The 21516-nt window shown below is 41.8% G+C and overlaps 1 protein-coding gene across 1 annotated transcript in view; it reads right to left on the bottom strand.

The window, feature by feature from the left end:
- Positions 1–2197, bottom strand: part of LOC116040786 (epidermal retinol dehydrogenase 2-like) — a 92319-nt gene extending 90122 nt beyond the window's left edge. Inside the window, exon 1 of the mRNA XM_036005340.1 lies at positions 2192–2197. The gene's annotated coding sequence lies outside the window, so the exon portion shown is untranslated. The remainder of the gene's footprint in view (positions 1–2191) is intronic.
- Between the last annotated feature and the right edge of the window lie 19319 nt (positions 2198–21516).

Below are 21516 nucleotides of genomic sequence, written 5' to 3'. Positions count from 1 at the left end.
GAGAAGATGGTGCAGGCGATGCGGGGGTGTAGTAGTTGGCAGTATTGCAGAACTAGGATGTGGCTGTGTGGTAGAATCTTGGGAGAAAAAAGTAAAAAATTGGCTTTAGTTAGGATATTTTATTTTATGTTGTGTTTGTGTGTGTTGTTGGGAGGCAGGGAGGGAGGGGTCGGCGTCGGGCTGTCTGTGTATGTTTGTATGGTGTTTCTGGGGTAAGGGGGGTATTTGTATGGTGGGTATGGGTGCAATGGTGTGTGTTGAGTGTGTGAGTGTTGGGTGTCTGTGTCTGTATTGGACTTTGTGTGAAGTGTGTGTAATGGGGTGAGTGTGGAGTGTTGTGGAGTGGGCTGTGTATGGATGCGTGTGATGGTGTGTGTGTGTGTGTGTGTGTATAAAGATGTGTGTGTGATAGATCTGTGAATGCTATGGGGATGAGGGGATTGTATATGTAGGGTATAGCGAGTACAGTGATGTGTGCATGTGGGTGTCACCTTTGTGTGTGTGGGCTGCATTTGAGTGTGATGTGGAGCATGTATGTTGGGTGTCTGTGTTGAACTATGTGTGTGTGGAGAGAGAGACGTGTGGCGAGTGAATGTGCGTGTGTAAGGGCAGGCTGAGGATGTGCGTGTATGTGCGTGTGTACGCGTGCGCATAATGTCCTTACAAAACTATGTATTTTTGACATTTCTGACAAGTTTGACATGAGTCTGAAACTAAAGCAAGGGTCTGATTTGAACATGTAACATAGCATAATACAGTATAACACAAAATTGCACAGGGAAATGCACCTTCAACTCAATTGAATTATTTTGCATACCTCTTCTTTGAAAGGCATCTAGAAGTTTCCGGCATTGACAGGGTGTCAGAATGTCCTACACATCATCTTCCTTAATGTAACGAAGATCCTCAACGTCCTCTATACCAACAACTATCAGTAAACTCGCAACTAAATGTTGCAACCGCTCCCCGTCTATCCTTGGAAGCACTGAGATCACAGCATCATAAAAGGTTTCTGGCATCCTGACATTTGCAAAATTAGATAAAAATAGAGTGATGTAGTGCAACCACTGAAACATCACCTATGTGATAGATTGGTAATGGATAGTAATCAGCCAGACTATCTATGTCCCCCTGCACAGTCAGCCAATGAACCCCAACATCAATGAGCAAAACAGACTCACATTTTTCCAATATCAGATACACTCTGCTCTGATGAAGCAAAATCAACACAATTTTGCCAAACAGAATTCCATTATCATCATGTGCAACAGCCACAACCAGTCCCTTACAGTATTTTGTGTTCTTGTACACTACTGCAGTCATCTCTGTTGTGTCTTTTTTGAAGACCAATGTCCTGTGAAATGCCTGCTGAATCAAGGGACTGTAGAGCTTCTCCTCAAAATTGGTTGCTGGACCTACCAATTGAATATCTGGAGAAAACAGTCGCCCTGTGCTTAAGTATGCTTGCAACAACTGATGTCGTTCTGCCAGTGAGCTGCACAAATTTTTGAAATTGTGAGTTTAAAATAGCAGTGTTTGCTTTCAAGGTCCGGATAGTGCAATGAATAATGATGTTTGGGTTTTAGCGAATGTTCAGGGAACAAGTTGTGTCTCAAGTGAATGTATTCTTTAATAAGAACCTTAAGGTAAGCAATCTGTCCATGGCTGATTTTCGCTGCACAAACCAGCTCAACAATTTCTCTCAATTTTAAGCACAATTGCCACACTTGGTTGTCTACTGGATTCTTAATACGATCTCCAACATAAACAGGAAGCAAGCGTAAAAAGCACCAGTTCTGTGCTGCATGGCCCCCGAGTTACTCTCCACCTTCTTTCACCTCACATGGCCTGTTATTTGAATCACTTCTTGCAGGAGAGAATCGTGAAATGGACCTATTTAATTGGACATATGTGAAATGTTTTTCAACTTTCACTAGATGTCGAATGTAAACTGCCAAGTCATATGACACAACCCCCTCAAACAAATCATGCCCCAAACAAGGAGGGAGACCAGTATTACAGACATGGGAGTGTTTCAGGCTATTGAAGACAGAATCTAATTTTATTCCGTTGACTATAGATTGCCCATCTCTGAGTTGCAAAACACTTTCCCTGTAATTTTCCACTGTCCTTTTGAGGCCTACCTTTTCAGGTTGCTTCTGAAATGCCTCCCTGTCTACTGAACAGTGACGACAGAAGTTCTTACTTTTGCTAAAATTCTCAGTGAATCCACCCACACAATGTGACCCTAGATTGTCCCCTGATATTGCTATCAACACTCCTTTCAGATTGCTGCCAAACTTCTGTTTCAAAGCCAAATTCCTCTAATGTCCTTCAAATCAGATACAAGCAGGTTGAAAATGTTGTCTTGCCCGAAGAAATGGAAGTCCTCCTCCCTGCAGAGTAACACCAACTGCATGGGATCGACACATGACCGGTTGTGGGGCAATATATTACAAAGTGTCAAGTAGACGGCCAGTATTTTGTGCTTCTTTCTACCAGATCCAAGACGGTTGGCCACCTCAAATGAATCCTGGAATAGCACTACGGACAGGGATGAGGGGGCTTCTTTCAACAAAACATTATCTTTAATGGATTTTCCATCTATCACGTCTGTCAGAACATCACTCTGAGAGTCAGACATTAATTTCATCCTGGTCTGTCTGTACTGATCTTTCACTGCTGCCTGACTGAGGAGAGACTTCAGGGTCTCCTTGATTGGTATGTACTGAAAAAAGCGTTCAATGCCAGCTGCATCTGCACCTAAATACATCTGAGTGGGTTCAACATAATTGAAAAACATTTTTCGAGTGTGGTCAGATTTCACGGGCCCTACATGGCACTGTTTAAAGAGATCCTCCTTGGACAAATCATCAAGAATCTGACTTATTTCAGTGTCAGGCAGGTTAAACACGGTCAATTTTTCATGAAGCTTTGACATTATATACTTCATGCTGCCATTGTGAACCTCCTGATATTCCTCCACGATAGCTTGGATAGTGGTGGCTGGAATAAGCATCTTAGCTTGCATTTTCAAATAGAAAAGAGCCAAGTTTTCCATGAACTTCCCATGAGCTTCATCAGGCACCACATCCTCCTCAACATCTAGCGCATCTACAAGAACCTCATTGACCACTTCATCAGACAACATGCAGAGCTCCTCTTGTTGGCTAGCAGGTGCAGCATGATGATTCAGAACGCCAACTTTTGTTGAATTTAGGAGAAATCTACAGACGCAAACAGACAAAGTGTAGTAAAATAAAGACCTAAATGTGTATTTTGGACTTTTTTTCACCACAAGTCTGAAAGAAGACATGTTATTGAAGACAAATAGCACAAAATCTAAAAATCGACCAGTGAATAAAGCCGATGTTTTTTGCCTGCCGTGTCTCCCCTTAACACCTGTTAATTCGTGCCATAATTCCATAATTACTAACTAGAGATTATAGAGTTTGGAATCTGGCAAAATGACCGCTCGCCACAATTCTAGTAGGCTACATTCATATCTGAAGAATATGGTATGGAAATTCATTTAACATAACTCATAACAGGCAGATAAAACCTAAAAGTATCTTATTTGAACATTTATAACCTAACCTAACCTAACCTGGCACTGCCTCCGTTTTGGTGTCTTTTGTGGTGCGCAGCGCTGTTCAGACCGTGTGCCACTGCCCTTTTTTCCTCCAGTAGCCTACGTTACCGACTCTGGCTTTGCCTTCGGCCCATCGGTGATGCCCACACTTGTTACTCGAGACCGCTTGTGACGTTTCTCTGACAGAGACGATGATAGTTACCAAGCAACCAATATGCATCTTCAACCGCGCGAAAGATTAAAAACAATACCGCGAAAATCAGAGCGGTCAATATGACCGTGTATGGCCAAAATAGGTAAAAGTGATTGTATTTTCTTTGCCTTTTGTGTAATGTGTATAAAAACAATTTTAAATGAAAATATAGACTCTTTTAGGAAAAGTGGATTCCTACGCGCATTAATTATGAGCACTAAACATCATGTTTTACTATCAAAGACACATGAGAAATATATTAGGCAAAACACATTTGTATTCAGTGCACTTTTCATTTACGCAAAGAAATTTGCATTTGAAATTTTTTAAGAGTACACACACGCACTCTCACACAGACACACACACACGCGCAAACACACATGCACAGACACACACACACGCAGACACACACACACACACACACGCACAGACACACACGCGTAGACACACACACACAGACACACATGCACAGACACACACAGACACACACACACACACACACACACACACACACACACACACTGGAGGAACGTTAACTAACCTCAACACCGCATGTATTAAATTTCAATGCATCCAAGCAGAAGGCAAGTAGCCTAACTATTGACAGAGAAATACTTCAGTCTAACTGTATGCATAATTAATTCACTCTAGCTGTGATAAGCACTTTGTGCGTTTATTTAACGGCTTAATACAGTTTTTTACAATCCCTTTGCTACTCATTTCAGAACCTTGATGTCATTTTTCAAAACTCAAGACACAAAACTCAAAACGGTCATCACTTGTAACACAGGCTATCCAATGTTCAAAACACTGCATTGTGCATTCATATCTTTAAAGAAATATTGCACTTGCACAATCATTGGTTCAAAAAACTAATTTATTATGAAAGACCATTGAAACGTTACTTTAGATCACCCACACACAAGCTACCGATAGTTTCACTGTGTTATTGTTCGTACAATTAAATATTGTAGTACAAAATAGGTGGTACATGTTTCATTATGGAAAATATATCCCTGTGAAAGTACTGCAGTAGTAGAGAGAATACTACAGACCAATGTGGTACGAGTATATAAATATATATTAGGGGTGGAACGGTACACTGAAGTCACAGTTCGGTTCATACCTCGGTTCAGACATCACGGTTCGGTTCGGTACAAGGGAGGGAAAAGCATAACAAAAATTCAGAAGGCAATTTTTTGTATTGTGCATGTCTCAGGCTGTACCACCTAGTGTCTTCCAGTCTCTCCCCTGAGCTAGCTATCTCAGGCTGTACCACCTAGTGTCTTCCAGTCTCTCCCCTGAGCTAGCTGTAACAGCCTGAAGCGTATAAAGTAAGATGACGTAATTTACAAAGACATCGTAAAACACCGAAAGCTAATATTTAGTCACTAGCAACCTACATCTGTCCTCTGTCAAATACAGTTGCATTTTCAGCTCTGAACGAAACCGTTCGGGAATTATTTAAGCAGAAGTCAGACGTGCATTTTGTTTCATCCGTCCCCCCTGGCCTGGACGAATGAAACGGGCATGGGGGACGAATGAAACACTATAATATTAACTTAAACCATATACCTTATTTGGGTTTTTATGAAACATACCTAACAAATGACTTGTTTAGTCGGTATTATTAAAATATTAGCTAATTTCTCGTAATATTAACAGTCCCAAAATAGTTTTTGTGCCATGCGTCAATGGCAAAGATGCGCATTTGGATTAAACTCCCCCTTTTTTTTTAAGCGAGGTGGACGAGTACATTTTTTATTACCTTATTTTCCTGCCTTGAGTCATGTCGAGTGATGCGCAGTTGAACAGTCAGTCAATTATTTAAAAAACAGAAGAAGAAATCAACCGCAAGACACGACACAGGTTCCGTCTCATATGGAGCGCCTCGCCTAAATTTCTTTCCTTTCGACCAGCCTGCTGTGCGGATGCACCTGGATTCGTAGTCAACAGTTAAGTAGCCAAACTTACTTTATGTTCTAAAATATTGTATTAATCTACACATGTAGGTGATGAGTACGTTACAATAGTGGACTAAAGAGAATATTAATTTAAGATTGAACACTGGAAGGTGATGGATGATGGATGATGATGGATTGAGAATGGTTTAGGTTAGCGAGCTTCAGCAGCATAGGCTAGCCTACATGACAACAAACAGTTGTGTAGCCCAACTTATACCCTAGTGTTGAACAGTGTATGATCACTATTGGATGATTGTTAAGGATAAAAAATACCAGGTGTGTCATGCATGAAAATAGAAAAGCCACAAGAACAGGCAAAATTACTTTTTTATTATTATTAGCCTACTATAATTGTGTGTGTGTGTGTGTGTGTGTGTGTGTGTGTGTAGGTGTGTGTGTGTGTGTGTAGGTGTGTGTGTGCAGGTGTGTGTGTGTGTGTGTGTGTGTGTATAAATACATTTAATATTTATTATTATTTCTCCTTTTACTCCTCATTGCAATTGTGGCAAACATAGTTCCCCATTTCAGCGGTACAGGCCTTGTGTGCCCAGCCGTAGCAGAAGAAACACTGCACCCACACTTCTCCAGGCATGGAGGCACTGAAGGGCTCGCAGCACACAAGGCACTCCTCATCATTTTGGCTTTCCGCAGCAGGCGGGCAGGTGTCAGCGGCTGTGGTGCAGAGGATGGCAGGGGCAACTGCAGCAGAGGTCCAGGTGGTGGTGGCAGAGGCGCCTCCTGGAGGGGCAACTGCAGCAGAGGACTTGGCTCCTGGAGGGGCAACTGCAGGAGAGGACCTGGCTCCTGGCTCCTGGCTGCCTATCTTATTTATACTTTTTTTTTTTTAATGAATTTACCGCTCATCCATGTTCCAGATGTCCTTGGCCTGGAAGCTGTGGCGGTCAAGGACAGTCTTAATATTATTCATATTATACAGTCTATGGTTTCCCCCAGGAAATTTTTGAGGGTAAAAGACTTCAATTCCTGCATTCTGATACATTTTGGGCACCAATTTATGGTAAAAATGTCTATATTTATGGCAAGGATATCACAAAATTCTGGTGGCAGGTAACAATTTAAAATCAAAATATAATGGAATATTATAATATTCAGTAGTTCAGTAAGGGGGCTTTCACGTCCGGGACATGGGCAGGACAGCAAAGTCGATTTGTTTTATGGGATTTATGGTAACTTTTTTTCTACATTCTATTGATCAAAAATGATCAGTGATGGTGCATGGATTTTGAGACTACAGTGTAACGGACTACCACAGTGCATGCATACATGTGAACCGCGGATTAATTGCAGAGTTAAACCTACAAAGTGTAAAATGTGACACTACGTGAATAGGGCACAGCAGAAAGACAGCGCAGAATGACGCTGCTTGTTCAGGGTTGTCATGTGTAGGCTACTCCTCTTCGCATCAGGTGTTAAAACCAACTGTACCAAAACACTGAATTAGACTACTATTTAACGCGACAACAAGTCGAGTAATGAAACTGTCGATTTAATACTGATGCCTTCAGACGGCCGCGCGGACTGACAGTCAGAGCTCCGGCGAAGCTCTGCGCCCGTCAGCAGCGGCTTCACGCTGCTGCAGCCGGTCCCCAAGAACATCATAATCACTGGGAGAGTCCAGTACAGCCTGAACCCTGCAAACGGAGATCCTGTTTGAAGGTGAAGTGCTTGATTTTGACTGAACGTCCCAATTTGAGTAACTTCTGATTGGGTCGGTCGGCCCATCTCGGGACCAGGCTGGCCCATCTTGGGACCAGGCCGGCCGTTGCCGACTGGCCAAATGCTTAATAATAATAATAATAATTATTAATATTAATATTATTATGATTATAACCATAGCGAAATCGCGCAAGCGATAAAAAACACCCTATGCGCTGTCTGTCTGTAAAGACAATTCATTTGTATATTTAAAAAAAAAAAATCTGACCAGCCCACATTAAAAAAATTGGTCCGGCCCCTCTGGCATTTGCCAGATTTGCCAGATGGCCAATCCGCCCCTGGTCCCATCTGTCAACATGGGATACAGGGTGAGCACCTACATAGCTACTGAAGAGGGTGACTGGCCTGTTGTCCTACCATTTGACTGCATGCAGCTGGGTATCTCGAACATTGGCGCTTTTTTCCTGAAAGGACCCACAGCCAGATTTTTTCAGATCAGCGTCTGACATCATGGAACTTCCTGGCAAGCGATTACAGTGCACCGTACCCAAACAGTGGATGCCTTGCTGGGACAACACGAGCATCAGTGGGACTGAGCTAAACCAGTTATCAAAGAACAGCTTGAAATTTCTGTTCTTCGGTACTGGTTCTGCCAGGCGCAGTACTACATTCCCACTTGCCCCTATATCTGGAAGCTCAGGTGGATGGACAGCACTCCCAATATACACTTCAAAATTGTGTAGAACACTATCTGATCCAGCAAGGACCAATATTTTGTAACCCCATTTTCTTGGTTTACTGGGTAGGTACTGCTTGATTCTGCTCTTGCCCTTAAATGGCACCATTTGTTCATCCACAGACAACATCTCACATATAGGAAGTTGTTTCAGCTTGGTGAGGATGGGATTTAGGAGAGGCTGAATCTTGTATAGCTCATCGTAGTCAGCCATATCTCTCGTGGGCTGACAACTGTTGTCGCTGAAATGGAGAAATCTTTTGATTGCCTTCCATCGTGCAAGAGGCATCACATCAGCAACATGTCCAACTATTTTGGCTCCAAAACATGCGGGTGGCTGGAAGACCGAACAACGACATGTGGAGCACAGTGCCAAAGAACTGTTCAAGTTCTTGAACAGTAAGGTTGAGTGGCTTGGCAGGATTGCATTGGATGCTATACAGGTTTGATTCATTAACAATAAGCTCAAAGAGGTTGTCAGAGAGAAGACTTTTAAAATATTGGTATGGAGACAGAATTTCATCGGCTGAAGGAGGGATGTGTAACCATTCAGGGTGTACTGGAGAAGCAGTGGTGTGACACGTTTTCCATCGAGGGGTCTTGGAAGAGCTACTGTCATCTTCAGACAGATTGTCATCTTCATATGTGTCTTCATCTTCATTCTCACTGATATCCAGAGTGTCTATACAAATATATGAAAAGTAAGTTTCCAATGCCAACGAAAACACAACAAGAATAACTACAACTTCTTATTTGACTCCTATTTTGTATGCTGTCTATTGTATAAACCTATCATTTGAACAACCTAGCTACTGTCAGAACTTCAGAAGTTATTTTTCACTTCTGCTCAAACCTTTTTCTCCATTCCACTCCTCCTCACTGTCACTGCTGTCTATCTCACTGTCCTCACTGTCAGATGGGATTTGCCTAATGGGTGGATCCTGCTTTTTACTACCATAGAAAAATCTTGTGTCCATTTTTCTGTGAAAATGTGTTAAAGTAAGTACAATTAAATAAAAAATAGAACACAACTTTATTGAGAGCTTATATTGTGCACTAATACATGCAAACACATTGTCTGCAAAGACACCTTGAAAAGAACCCCCTTGTCGCACAATGTTGCTCTGATGCAACGAAAAGAAAAAAAGAATTTCTGAACATGCTAAATTAAAAAAACTCCAAAAACCTAATAAAAGGCATCTCTACACCTTCATACACACCAATATATATATATATATATATATATATATATATTTTTTTTTAACAGTTAATGTCATTTTAAATAAGATTACTAAAGCAACTAATCTTACCTTCTTCTCACGCCATGTGCTCCTGTGACCAAGTGTCAGAAAAGGAAGTCCCGCCTTCAAATGGTGCTTGATAGTGGGTCCCACATCTTATTGGACTGTTCTTTGATACTTTTTGGAAAATTCTAATTGGTTGAAATCATTTAAAAAAACAAGTACTGGATATGTAGCCTGGCTCCGCCCTCCTACTTACTTCCGCTCAATTTTCATTTCCCTTCAGTACTCCGTCTGTGTTTGCGGTATATTCTTGGGTTTTCTCCGGTCAAATATTTGTAGGTCCAATCAGCAAACAGAGGGAGTGGCTGAGAACGATGATGTTGAGGACGTGCACTAGAAAGATGCGAGCGAAGCCATTCGGTCCGTTGTGGCAGCAATGCTGCCGAATATCCAGAAGTTAAAGCCCGAGCAAGAACAATCTTTGCTGAGTTGTGTTGCTGGCCATGATGTTGTTGCCCTCCTCCCCACGGAGTTCGGGAACAATTTGATTTTCCAGCTCGCTCTGTTAGTGGTGAAGGAATTGGCTAAGGCTAACGCTAGTGATGCTAATGCTAAATATAAGCCAATAGTTGTTGTCGGTCTCCCCTCTTGTTGCACATGCGCATGACATACGTCACGACCAAACGTTAGCGATTGGTTATGGCAGATCCAGAGTGGCTCTGGGCAGATCCAATAGTTTTAAACTTCAACAGAGTACCCACCTTCAAGGAAGTTAACACTCGTCAATGGAGAGTGGCCAGACTCTCTGTACAAATGAAATGTACGAGAGTCTGGTAGGACCAGGCTACTGGATATGGGGCCTAAGCAAACTTTCCGTTGCCTGAGGGCAACGCTATGCTGTAGAGGGTTAAGTTATTGCAGTAAAAAGTAGACTGGTCCTAGACTAGATGGGCTACTCTGCAGCACATTTTTAGGTGTTGCAATTAACTTGCTTCAGTGTAACAGCAGCAACAGTAGCAGTAACTTTTAAGCTATGATACAATGTAACGTTAACATGACTGAGTGAAAATGTCAGATGAAGTTTACAAGTAACTACAGTCACATTACTACATGTATCTAACACGTATGGAGAAAAAAAAATCATACTAAATATAGAGACATGTCAACCAATGTTTACATGTTTACATATATCCCTTGACAGGTAGTGCTAGGCTAGCAACCGAGATAATGTTGATGTAATTTCTGTTTACGTTAGCCGCGATTTGTTAACGTTACCGATAGGAGGGTAGAAACTACTATTGTTTGTGACAAAGTGATGATTATATTAAATGTTGTCTTACCTTTGAACAAATGTAGATCTCCTTGTTAATTTTGTTGACGTTAAGTTGATATTCTCGCCTGCCACACAGTCTGATCCACAGTATACATTTCTTCTTGTCCCGTTTCGGCTTGGGGAAAAGGATGAAATATACCCCAGTTTCTAGCCTCTCATGGTACCGGCTATCGGTCTTACACGTCCCCCATGCACATCGTTTGACCATTGTTATTTGTCAGGGTTTTTGAGTAAATAAACGTAATAAATCCACCATTAATTTCTAATTTTATGAATCCTCCCTGTTGTTTCCTATGGAGTTGTCCAATTGTTGTACAATTTGTAACACTAATAATTTACAGATTTACACCGCTGAACGGCATGCTTGGTAACATTATAGCTGCTAGCTAGCCAGGTAGCATAACTGTTAAACTGGGAGAAGCTCCGGTCGCTCCACTGTTGTTGCTAACGTTACTCGGTCGCTCTAACGTTACTCAGCCGTGCTAACGTTAAAGACCTGTCACCTCAAGCATGCAGCGGATCAACATTATGAACGCAATAACAATCTACCTACGGTCCCGCTACCGACCGTCGAGAAAGACGGGTTCAGAGCAATGATTTAAACACTGGATTTAAGATGTCTTGCCTCACCGAAATACTTCCGCCAAACTACTAACGTTATTCAAACAACAACAAAGCAAGCTAACAGCGGAGCTACATTCAGACGCCCACTTTTCTACAACAACCTAATGTTACCTGTGGCCAAGTAGCGTTTATACAACTATCTCACAACTATTTTGTTTTGATAAGGAAGCAATGTTCAAGGGGAGCATGTCTATGTTCCCCGGGTCCTATGTCTATGTTCCCTGACCCCTTTTTTGAAAAAGGGTCCTATGTCTGTTACTTTTTCCACCATTACTGCCAAATTCCATGGCAAATAGGCCTATGTAGGCCTACGTTTGACGCGCATATGCAAATAGGCCTAGACGAGGAAAGATTAGGTCAGGGGTGGCAAACCTGCAGGTCTTGAGCTGCATGCAGCTCTTTGGCTGCTCTGTTAATTATGTCACTTTATCTTGGACCAAGGGATCCTAACCCCTAACCCTAACCCATAGGACCCTTTTTGGGAAAAACGTTGGAACATAGGACCCGGGGAACATAACATAGGGATGACCCCATGTTGAAGTTGTTGGTATGTGTATTTATTTGATTTAAGTTTATTTTACTACTTTGCACAACAAAAATAGTTTAGATTCTGTAACTGTTTCATGCATTCCCCTTCATATAACATTACTGTATAATGTTGTGGAGCCAAGCAAACTCTTTAGTAATCAAAGCTTTTAGTAAACATGTTTTTTTCATATTCTATGTACTCCTGAGAGTAGAAAAAGCCATTATAAACCTGTCTGTGGTCATGCAGGGGCCCGGAATAATGACGGGATTTTATCTATTTTACCAGTTCAGGTAAAATCCAGCAAAGGAGACAAAGTCATACAAACCTATGCATTTGTTGACCCAGGCAGTACAGCCACATTTTGCTCAGAAAACCAGATGAGGAAACTAAATATGAATGGAAGGAAAACTAAAATCAGACTACGAACCATGGGCTCAAGTGCATCAGTTTACAGTTACAGGTTGACAACGTTTTATGACCTACCAGAGGTCTACACTAGGGCTGCACGATATTGGGGAAAACATTATATATAATATTTTTTTCCCTGCGATATATATTGCAATATAAGAAAAAGACTATGTTTTACAAGATGATATAAATAGCTCTATTTGGAAATAATAAATCATTTTCGCCTACTGGGGTGATTTTATAAGGGTGTACATAGAAAATAAAAATAAAAAAAGGAACGTTTCTTATGTGAACCATTCTTTGTTGAACTTTAATGCTTTACAAAGACCAAAGCAAGTAAGCCTGTGACTACTGAAGTTATTCTGTGACTTTGGAGAGAGAAATTAGGTAGGCCTAAATACACTGGTTGACTCACATGACACCATTGTATAATCCAGGGTTAATATGATACAGCCCAGTCTAATGGCAGTTCATGAAATGGTGACGTAATTTAATCTATTGATTTGTGTACAGGGACACGTTTTTCTGGTTTTTATTGTGTTGGTGAGCACTAATTTTAAAGTAATGTATTTGAATGGGACGCATATTACGTGATAACAGCATAATTATGGCAGCGAGTAGTATTGAAAAGCCAAACATCCGCGTAAGGAGGTTGGTTGGGGTGGTGGATGGGTCAAACAACACAGGACTTTCCCCCCCGGAGACCGGGGATCGCGTCCCACGTGTGGTAGTTCCTTTCCGCATTCTTGTTCTCCTAACCATAACCTTTCCCCGTCTTTCTTTTCCTAACCACAACCGTCCAGTTGTTGTAGCGCGTCCCGTTGTTGTAGCGCGTCCCGTTGTTGTCGCCGTTGTTGTCGCCGTTGTTGTCGCCGTTGTTGTCGCCGGCGTGCAGCGTTTAATTTTCCCGTTGTTGCGTCCCCCAGAGACCGCGGATCGTGTCCCGGCAGCCATTGTTGACCGTCTACCGCGTGTGGCGTCCCAGTTTTCGCTTCCCCCAGAGCAGGCCAGTGTCATGGCAGTTGTCGCCGGCGTGCAGCGTTTAATTTCCCCGTTGTTGTGTCCCCCCGAGACCGCGGATCATGTTGTCACCATCTCCCCCAGAGCAGGCTGCAGCCCAGTCGCATGGAAGTTCCATGACAGTTCGTGAAATGGTAACGTTCCAATTTCGTGGTGACCACCACGAAATAAAGTAGAAAATCTTTTCCCTGTCCACGAATCAGAGAGAGAGAGCCCTTGGCCTTCATTGGTGAGTTGAGAAAGACACTTTCAAGTTCAAGATGTCACTCAAGGAACAGCCCCATTCTAGGCGTGAGGATTCTATCGGGGGTCAGCTCAGTTTCTAATCCTTTAGGATTTCTTACACCACTCACACTTACAGCTAAGCTCATACTACAAGATCTGTGTAGGAGGAGCAATAGATGGGATAATCAGATTCCCTCTGCTCTCCAACAGCAATGGATCAAATGGTTACGAGACCTAGACAAGGTGATAGCATTCAAAGTGGATCGATGCCTCAAGCCATCAGATTTTGGACAACTCACTAATGGCCAATTACATGACTTTTCAGATGCCAGTGATAGTGGATATGGTACTGTGACATATCTCAGGATGCAGAACAACAGTGTCCGTGTCTCTTTCATGCTAGGAAAAGCCAGAGTGGCGCCACTAAAGCAAGTGACGATTCCTCGTTTGGAACTCACTGCAGCTGTTCTCGCCATTTGAGTTGACACGATGCTTAGAGCATGAATTTCAGCTTCCACTTGACAAATCATGTTTCTGGACTGATAGTACTTCAGTTCTGAAGTATATCAGGAACGAGGACAGGAGATTTCAAACCTTTGTGGCGAACAGGATATCTACCATCTGCAGTGCAACTGATGTCCCTCAGTGGAGGTATGTTCATACCACGCAGAATCCTGCAGATGAAGCCTCAAGGGGGTTAACGATAGGTCATTTTTTGATAAACCAAAGATGGATTGAAGGTCCTGAATTTCTGTGGAAAACAGAGGAAGTGTGTCCAGTAAGAATCTTGGATTCCGAGATTGCTGTTGATGACCCAAAGGTCAAAAGGGAGCTAATAGCTAATGCAGTGATAGTCAAGGACACACCAAATGCTACAAAGCAACCAATAACCTACTGCTCTGACTTGAGAAGGTTGAAGAGGTCAGTTGCGTGTATCCTGAAAATCAGGAAGGCTCTAAATGAAATGAGCCGAAAAAGACAACAACTGAGTCAAAAGGATGCAGACATCAATGGCACATTAAAACTGCATTTGAAGGACTGTTTGACTCCAGAGTACTTTGCAGAAGCAGAAATATCCATCATTTCATTATCATCTGGCAAATGTGGAGTGCAAAAGGAGAGTACAATCTACAAACTGGACCCCAATTTGGAGGCTGGAGTGCTTGGAGGGAGATTGAGTAAGGCTGCAATGTCTGAGGAGACAAAACATCCAGTCATCCTATCCAAAGATCAACATGTATCCTCTTTAATACTAAAGAACATTCACTAACAGGTGGGCCATTGTGGGAGAAACCACATTCTCTCCAGATTACGGGGGAAAAAATATTAGATTAGGGACTGTTCGGTATTTATGGAATGGACCACCGGAGGAAAATAGGGGAGGGTCATGTCTTTTTATTCTTTGCTGAGGGGAGGGTCATCCAACATTTTTCAGTCCAGAGGGGGGGGGGTACCCAACTTTTGCATTCATGAAACAGCAACATTTCAAAGTGGCTTGTTTGGTGCATATTTTTCCATGTAGCTCTTAGTCTCGGCCCTCCTTCGCTACCAGATGGTCTGACCGCATATGCAGAGTTGTTGGGGGGCAGGGAGAGCTGCCCCCTGGTGGCTGAAGCGGGTAATTTCATTGATTAAAAAATGAGTGGAATAATTAATTATATCTGGCATGACCAGATATTTTATAAATATCTTAAATAACACAAAACAACTAAATGGTGGTAGGTAATACATCAGATTTCATATACTGCTTTAGTAAAACAAAGTATTTCCTGGCTGACGATGGGAGCAGCAGGACGCAAAAAACGAAAGTTACCGTTGCACTAGTCTGGACATCTTACCGTGTCAAGGTTGCAATAAAGGTTTCCTAAGTGCCACATTTGATGTCAGCTTACTAACTGATTGCGGGTTTTGTGTAGATTTGGACTTTTATACGTTTATTCCACTTTGTTTAAATGGCGAAGTGGAGGAAGCCTAGTGACGAGCAACCAGTTTGTGTGTTGAATGTTACCCAGAGTGCCTTGCTGACTGGTCTCAATATTTTATTGTTTTATTTCATGTGAATACTAGTTTACTAGATGAGTAACTTAGTATTTGAAGTAATGCAGCAATGCAGTTAGTTTCCATGCTTATTGTGTTTTCACAACAATGTTAGTGAGTAAATCTACTGAAATGGCCACCACACCATAACAGAGGAGTGTGATGCGTCAGATCAGAATGCAGAGGTTTAGTCATGTATGTCATGACTTTAAAAAACAAAACAATGGGAGCTTGTATATCTTTGCGAAGTGCAAACCAGTACAGAAGGCATCGATAAGTTGCTGGGGGAGGGTCATGCCTTTTTTCCGAATTGTTTTGAAGAGTCATAGAAATTTTTTTACTGGCAAGGGGAGGGTCATGTCTTTTTTGGCTACAGGTCTCAAAACTCCTCCAGTGGCCCCTTAAATAAATAACAAACAGTCCCTTACCAGTGCTTTTTCTTAGAAGAAAAATCCTGTCCAACTGTGGCTTCTGTAAGTGCCATTAAGGGAAGTGGCCGACCTGCCCAAAGAGAGCTATTCCAGATCTTCCTCCATTCACCAATGTGGGAGTTGGCTATTTTGGACCAAATGAGGTCAAGAGAGGATGTAGCCTAGAAAATCGCTATGGAGTCATTTTTACCTGTATGGCATGTAGAGCAGTACACTTGGAAGTTGCTTACTCTTTGGATACTGACTGATGTGTAAATGCTCTGCGGAGATTTGCTTTTAGAAGAAGAGGACAGGTCTGTAATATACGCTCCAACAATGAAACCAACTTTGTTGGTGCTGAAAGGGAGCTGAAAGGGAGCTGAGAGAAGCTCTCGTTGCTTTAAGTCACAAGAAAATACAAGAGGCTTTTCTACAGGGAGGGATAAAGAGGAGCTTCAACCCACCAACAGCTTCTCATCATGCAGGTGTGTGGGAATGCATAATTAGGATGGTTCAACAGATTCTAACATCAGTTTTGCATCAACAAACCCTGGATGATGAAGGATTCCATACAGTTCTTTGTGAAGTCGAAGCCATTCAGTTAACTGAAGACCCCGATGATCTGGAGGCTCTCACGCCCAATCACCTGCATACAATGAAAAGACAACCAGTGTTACCACCTGGACTGTTTGAGAAAGCTGATCTCTACATCAAAAGGAGGTGTATAGTACAGAACATCTCTGACCTTCTTTGGAAGTGCTGGCTAAGAGAATACTAACCTTTGCTACAGGAGCGTCAAAGGTGGAGAAAGGCCCTCCATCTGGGCCTGGCTCCAGATGTAGGCCCCGGGCTTCCTCTTCCTTGTTGACTAATAGAGCTTTTGAACCATTCTTAGTCTGGCCCCTTGCCTGAGACCACTTTGCCATGGGAGACCCTACCAGGACCCCCAGGCTCCAGACAACACAGCCATCAGGTTCATAGGGACACACAAACCTCTCCACCCAGATAAGTTGATGGTTCCCAGGGAGTTTATGTAATAAAGAGAATAATTTGAACTTGATGTAAGCAAGCTAAAAAACAAAACATGAATGGATTATGGGGCCCAGGCTGCTCACAAGAACAAACAGTGGCTTCCACTATTTACAGCATATCGTGAATTTATTTTTTACATGATCCAGTTCGTGCAATGCAATTAAGAATGACAGATGGCCAGCTGATGGATTTGATTCGGCCAAGTAATATTTCAAAATGTAGTGAATTTACAAGGACTGCCTAAGCAGTGTGACAATGCATTTTGGGACACGTAGGGCTGTGAAAGATGCTCTCAGTCAGTCACTGAGCTGTTCCCACACACACATCACTGCAGGTTCCACAGGCTCCAATTGATCCAAATGCTCACAGCATTATTTTGACAGCCGTTGTGTTAAACTTTAGAAATAACACCTGCTCGCCATGACTGCTTTTAAAAAGAAAAGTGGAAAAAAAAATTGTTTGACTAAAATCTGGAAGATTGATCCACTAAACCCCTCTTTTTCTATGTATGTAATGTTCTCCCTGTTTGTATGGTGCTAATCTTTAGACAATATAAAATGATTTTTATTTATTATAAAAACTGAGAAGCAAACATCTTTATCTGTTCAATTATTGAAGTTTTATTCAATACAACTACACACTTAAACCATCATATACCCTATGTTTAATTATATTATTTTATTACACAGCTTTGTTAAATTCTCAATTCTAATTGGTCTTATAGGGCATCGTACGGCCTGTTTTTTGTTATGTTGGTGTTGTTTTGTTCTGCATTGTGCTCCACAATGAGCTCATAAATGGGATTCACTCCCAACCATCGGGGTAATCATCCAGCTAACTGTCCATAAACTGTACTTTTGCAGGTTTGAGTTTTAGGACTTGTTGCTATAGCAACTGTTCCAGATTAATTTTAAACCAGCTTCGAAGAACCATAAAATCAAGACTTGTGTCAAATCATCAACGTACTCTGGATAGTTAGTTATCCACATACGAAGACCAACCCAAAACACATGAGTCATCTTCTTAGGCCCCTTACTCCAACTAGTTATACTATCTTGAACCTTCTACCCTGCCTTAACCATATCTCATCTGTTATGTCATCCTGACAATTCATTTGAGCTTGTTAGGAGTGCTACGCAATGCAGGAGAAAGCACTACCTGCACTGCTGACTTCAGGGCAAAACAATGAATAAAGAACATTACACATCCTGGCTGGCCACGCACACAGAATAGCATCCGCAGACTATTCCAGGAATGTCCTTGAGCTGGTAGGGATAAATTAGGACATCAGCAGGGGCCTTGGACCATGTGGGCCTCGGCCTCGGCTGACCACCAAGATCACCATGTTGAAATCTATGTGTAAGTGAATCTGATTGTATAATGTTAAATAAATAGGAAGTGTTGAGTGTACACAATGAAGACATTTTACAAACTTAACTTTTAAATAAGAACTTAAAGAATGTGAATACTTCTAGATCAAAGGCTTTACCTTGTTTGAATTGTAAGTCTTGGGGCTTTGTTGCTACACCAGGAACATGGCAAACTATTTTGAACACTGACAAACATTCGCTTGAAGTGGAACAGCTGATAGAAATGTATATGTGATGGGTGTAATGCTAAACAGTGATAGAACTCCAGTGTACACCTGGTACTGAAGCAGGGAGTCTATTTGGCACCATGCATGGATAATTGTTCAAACTATAAGTAATATGGTTCTGTAGCAGCTTCTGTTTAATAAAGTTATGGAGCTTTATTTCAGAGCTGAAGTGTTTCTCATCAGGAGGTATCCATATTGGGGTCCCTGCTGACTGAGAACAGATGAAGAGGTGAACGGGGGCGCAGTTTGTCTGTCTCTGGACTGCTACTGCCATCCTATGGAACCTTTTTGAATAACAACCATTTGCTAAAACATTTCTCTTTGGTCAGACCAGTGACGGACTGGGTTTAAAGAACAGCCCAACACACCAGCCCTATTTTGGGCTACGACATGATAGCTCCACTAAAGGCACAAATTCAGCACAAATTCAAAGGCTTGAAGTATGAGTGCAGATTAATGGCCTCTGGGTAGCGTGTGTGTGTGTGTTGTTCGTCAATAACCTAACTTGGAAATTAGCAACTCTGGCTTCTGAGTTGAGTGAATCTTTCCAGGCAGCAAGTCACTTTAAAGAGAACTGTGTGAAACCAGATATACAAAATGTAATCATATCAATTTATGTGTGCAGCCCACCATTTTAATTGTTTTCACAAAAGCCATAACTCACTGAATACATTTAACATTCAACAAAGTTGAAACAAAGTCTACTATACTTGCACAGCTTCCTTCTTTTATGAGCAGGGGTCATGTTCATTCATATCAAACTGATCAAGAGTAACAAATGTAAAGCTACACATTTGGAAAATGTGATATGTGGCCCCAAACTTGGGATTTAACTTGTGTGTCTGTCACCACTTCTTTAGGCATTATGTCAGAACTGTACCAGACCACTAAAACTTTATGTCTGAAAGGTTACCATGCAGTATGGAATGATTTAGACAATTAACTTTTTCATTTTGATCACCAAAAATAACTTAACACATTACTAGTACAAATGAACACTCATGTAGTGAAAATGTGTGTGAAATGAATAAATAATGATATTTGTATTGTCTGTACTGCTATTGCCATCTTGTGGAAGCTCTTGTCATGACATCCCTTGATCGTCTTAAGAACAAGGCAAGTCAATTGTATTTTTATAGCCCAATACAGTGATGGAAAGTAACTAATTAACTTAAGTACAAATCTGAGCTACCTGTACTTTACTTATATGTAAACTTTACTTATACTTATACGCAATATGTAATACTGACAGCTAGTGTTTAAAATAGTTACTGCAGTACAAATTCAAAATACTGGAGAGAGTCATCTCCCCCGCCCCCCTCCTCCCCAGATCCGAAATTCACGTTGGTTGCCAGGCTGAGACCGCAGCATCCACAACAATGTTGCTAGACGCTTGTCTCACATAGTCAGACATTACTTCACAACACAGCGGAGTAGCTAACGTTAGATGCTGGCTATATTGACAAGTCATAAAAGCCTATGCTTACGCGAGCTCTGTACCCAACTACAGACACACTTTTTTGGCTTAGAATTACGGTTGGAACCGCTAAAAATAACACTACCTTGCCATCCTCTCCACCCGACTTAACACACGTTATTGGCTTAGAATTATGGCAACAATCACTTCTTGATTTACAGCCCCCCTCTCTTATCTTAAAATTAGCTCACTGTTGTCGGCTACGGCCGCTGAACAGACTACACGTTGTAAACAGCCGTGGCTCGCTTGCCTGGTCCTCCGGTAACGTTAGCAGTTAGCAGGGTAAGCATGGCAGCGTTAGCCAGGACCAGTCAGGATCACTGTACTGGCTGTGTCTCAATTGTTTTTGCAAGTAACCAACTTGGGTACTAGTCATATAATTCAATGTGAATACACAAATGTTGAAATGAAATAAAATGCCTGTTCCTTGTAGCCGTGATAAATTAACCTGAAACTAATGCTTAGCTACCTGTTCAGGAGGAAATTAGCCAACTCAGCCTCCTTTTGGGCTCTAAGCTGTCTCCATCTTTCAAATACATCTCAAATATTTACCCAGGGTTTGTTACATCTCTGGTCACGCAACTGTTCGGGTAGAATCTATCTCCGTTGATCCTGTTTGTTTGCTGCTTTCATGGCTATACTAACGTTACAGCTGTAGTGCTGGGTTTAGGTTTTTTTCAGGTATATCTCTAACAAACTGGGCAGTTGATAACAACACACAGGCCAAAACACAAACAGAAACTCTGTCACGGAACAGAAATTTCAAAAGGAGAAAATACTGGCATTAGCATTGTTGTCAGAAAAGATAGTATTTCAACTTAGCATGTTTCCTTTATATCTGATGACGCATTGGGGTAATGTATGGATTTATTACAGTAAATATATTACATGTTGGACCTTTAATGTGAACAATAAACCGGCCATGTTTTTTTCTCTCTGCTTGCGCATTCAAGACATCTATGGATTAATTCAGTCTATGGTAGATTCATTTGTAAAACAATAAAGCTGTGCCCAGAACTACAGCTCAATCATTCCACAACCACAAACCATTGATTACCAAAACCATTCCGGAGGCCATGAACACACACACACTGCAGCCTACAAATTAGAACTGCAGTCTGGAAACATCAACAAAACAGCAGCCTACAATGTGAGAAGAGCAGGAGAGGTGGCAAAAACAGACTATGGGAAGAAAGTGGAACTACAATTCCAGGAGGGCAACCCCAGAATGATGTGGATGTGGCAAGGTCCAAGTCCAACTATGACAGATAACAAGTCCACCCCCTCTTACTTATCAAGTGCTGATGTGTCTACAGCAAGTGAACTAAATACATTTTCTGCTCGCTTTGAGGCCATCGGCAGCCATAAACTAAAACAGCTGGAGCAGAGGTTAATGGATGTGTTGGTACACCTCTCAC

The sequence above is a fragment of the Sander lucioperca genome, chromosome 9 (assembly GCF_008315115.2).
Source record: "Sander lucioperca isolate FBNREF2018 chromosome 9, SLUC_FBN_1.2, whole genome shotgun sequence".
Lineage (NCBI taxonomy): Eukaryota > Metazoa > Chordata > Actinopteri > Perciformes > Percidae > Sander > Sander lucioperca.
The sequence above is the reverse complement of the archived record's forward strand: the minus strand, read 5'-3'. Positions and strand labels throughout refer to the sequence as shown.